Source organism: Phaseolus vulgaris, chromosome 8 (assembly GCF_051622355.1).
Source record: "Phaseolus vulgaris cultivar YP4 chromosome 8, ASM5162235v1, whole genome shotgun sequence".
In the NCBI taxonomy this organism is placed as follows: Eukaryota; Viridiplantae; Streptophyta; class Magnoliopsida; order Fabales; family Fabaceae; genus Phaseolus; species Phaseolus vulgaris.
In genome coordinates this window covers 10,806,342-10,809,737 of record NC_143505.1, presented here as the reverse complement: position 1 = coordinate 10,809,737, position 3,396 = coordinate 10,806,342, and positions in this window count along the sequence as shown.

Genomic DNA, 3,396 nt, shown 5'->3' with positions numbered 1-3,396 from the left:
TCAGATTTCAAGAATTATGGGTTTTAAAAAAAAATCAATTCAATCAGATATGCTTCAGATTTTATTCTTGTGGTACAGTAGGTTCAGGTGTTGATTTACGCAAGAATATATTGGAACCAGATTTCAGTTTGACAAATCAAATCTGTTGCACCTACACAATATCCAATCAGTTAGGATACCCACATAATAATTGTTATAGACCTGCTGGTTAATAACCGTAAAAGCAGTCAAAGATAAAGGGAGAGAGAGAGAAAAACAAATTTTTCTCTTTCCTAGTCACAACTGTGATTCTGAAACAGAGAGCAAAACATGTTAAAATATAAAATAACATATTGAAATTTTTACTGCAGAGGACAATTTAAGCTAATGATACCCAATTCATTTAGAAGAAAATAAAACCTATCTTTAGCAAGAGGTTTAGTAAAAAGATCAGCCAATTGAAATTCAGTGCCAATGAATTTGATATCACAAGTTCCATTAGTTATATGTTCTCTTAGGAAGTGATGTCTAATTTCAATATGTTTAGTTCTTGAATGCATGACAGGATTCTTAGATAGATTTATAGCACTAGTGTTATCACAATTTATAGGTATCTTGTTTAATAGAATCCCAAAGTCACTTAGCTGCTGCCTTAACCATAAGGTTTGAGCACAACAACTTCTAGCAGCTATGTATTCTGCTTCTGCTGTAGAGAGAGCAACACAAGCCTGTTTCTTGCAATGCCAAGAGATTAGACTTGATCCAAGCATGTGACAAGTCCCACTTGTTCTTTTCCTATCAACCTTGCAACCTGCAAAGTCAGAGTTTGAAAAACCAGTTAAGTTTAAAGATACATTGTTAGGATACCATAATCCAACATCCTTAGATCCTTGCAAGTATTTCAGAATTCTCTTTGCTGCATTGTACTGTGATTCCTTTGGATCAGATTGATATCTAGCAAATAAGCACACAACAAACATAATGTCAGGCCTGCTAGCAGTTAAGTATAACAAAGAACCAATTAAACCCTTGTACTTAGATTGATCCACTGATTTTCCTACACAATCTTGTTCCAGCTGGCAGCTTGTTGAAATAGGAGTGCTGATTGCCTTGCATTGATCCATATCAAACCTCTTAAGCAGCTCCTTGCAGTACTTTTCTTGACTTATGAAAATTCCATCCTTGAGCTGTTTCACTTGTAGTCCAAGGAAGAAATTCATTTCCCCTAACATTGACATCTCAAACTCGCTCTTCATTGTTTTCACAAAGTCTTCACACATCTCTTCATTTGTGGATCCAAAGATAATATCATCCACATAGACTTGCACAAGTATAATGTCTTCTCTTTTCTTCTTTATGAACAAAGTTTTATCAGAATTGCCACGATTATATCCTTGAGAGAGCAGAAACTCACTTAGTCTCTCATACCATTGCCTAGGTGCCTGCTTCAATCCATATAACGCCTTCTTAAGCATGTACACATGCTCTGGATTTTTATGATCTTCGAACCCTGGAGGCTGAGATACAAACACCTCTTCATTAATGTAACCATTTAAGAATGCACTCTTGACATCCATTTGAAATAGCTTGAAGCCTTGTATGCTGGAAAATGCTATGAGTAATCTGACAGCTTCAAGACGTGCTACTGGTGCATAGGTTTCACCAAAATCAATTCCCTCTTCTTGGTTATAACCTTTAGCAACTAGCCTTGCTTTATTTCTAGTGATAGACCCATGTTCATCCATCTTGTTCCTGTACACCCACTTGGTTCCTATGATATTCATCTCATGCCTTCGTGGAACCAAAGTCCACACTTCATTGTATTCAAATTGGTTCAGTTCTTCCTGCATTGCTGTTATCCAATTGCTGTCTTGTAGTGCTTCTTCCAGACTTTTAGGCTCAATCTGTGAAACAAAGGCCACTGTTTTGCAGAAATTATTAAGTGAATTTCTTGTTGAGACTCCTTTCTCAATTTTACCAATTACATTGTCTAGTGTGAGATCCCTGGGTGTCTTCCATTCTTTAGGCAATCCTGCATTCACAATAGATTCTTTGACAACATTTGGATTAGTTGCATCAAGCTCACTAGATTGATTCTTTTACAAAATGGTTCTTAAATCATCCATACCAGGTTCATCCAGAACAGATTTAGACACAGAACAATCTGTTTCATCAAATACAACATGTATAGATTCTTCTACTGCAAGCAATCTTTTATTATACACTCTATAAGCATGCCCATTTATAGCATAACCAGTATGTATTCCTTCATCTGATTTAGGATCAAATTTCCCCAGATTTTCTTTACCATTATTTAGAACAAAACATTTGCAGCCAAAAACCCTAAGATGACTAATGCTAGGCTTCCTACCTTTATACAATTCATAGGGAGTTTTCTTAAGAATTGGTCTAATCAAGGTTCTGTTAAGCACATAAGAAGCAGTGTATACTGCATCAGCCCAAAAATATTTAGGTAAACCAGATTCATTTAACATGGTCCTAGCTAACTCTTCTAATGACCTATTCTTCCTTTCAACTACACCATTTTGTTGGGGTGTCCTAGGAGCAGAACAGCTATGTGTGATCCCATGCTTTTCACAATATCTATCAAATTTTTCATTTTGAAATTCTCCCCCATGATCACTACGAATCTGTTTTATTCTATTTTCATTTTCATTATGCAGAACCTTAGCTAGTTTCTTAAAGGCTTTATATGCATCATTTTTAGATGCAAGAAACAAAGTCCATGTATATCTTGAAAAGTCGTCAACAATCACCAAGGCATAGTAATTTCCAGCTAAGCTAGTAGTCCTAGATGGTCCAAACAAGTCCATATGTAAAACATCCAAGGCTTTATTTGTAGAAATCACATCTTTAGATTTAAATGAAGTTCTTATCTGTTTTCCCTTTACACAAGCATCACACAATCTGTTATTTTGAAATTTTATGTTTGGTAAACCAGAAACAAGTTCCTTAGACTTCAGCTTATTCAAGTGATTTGTGTGGATATGAGCAAGCCTCCTATGCCACAGCCAGGACTCATCACTTTTAGACAACAAACACTCATTTTCAGAACAGTTATTCATAATGTCTAAGAGATAGATGTTGTTTACCCTTTTTCCTGTGAAAAGCACCTTACCAGAAATTTCATTTGAGATTGTACAAGTGTTGGCTTCGAAATTAACCTTGTATCCCTTGTCACACAGCTGACTAATACTTAGAAGACTATGCTTTAGCCCTTCAACATACAGTACATTCTCAATAGTGGTTGAGTCTTTAGTGCCAACATCTCCTCTTCCAAGAATTCTTCCTCTATTGTTGTCTTAAAGCTTGACAATGTGAGGAAGCTTCTCAAAGACCAGTCACTCAGAAAGTTTATGGAGCTCAAAGGGAACATATATCCAGATTTGGTGAGAG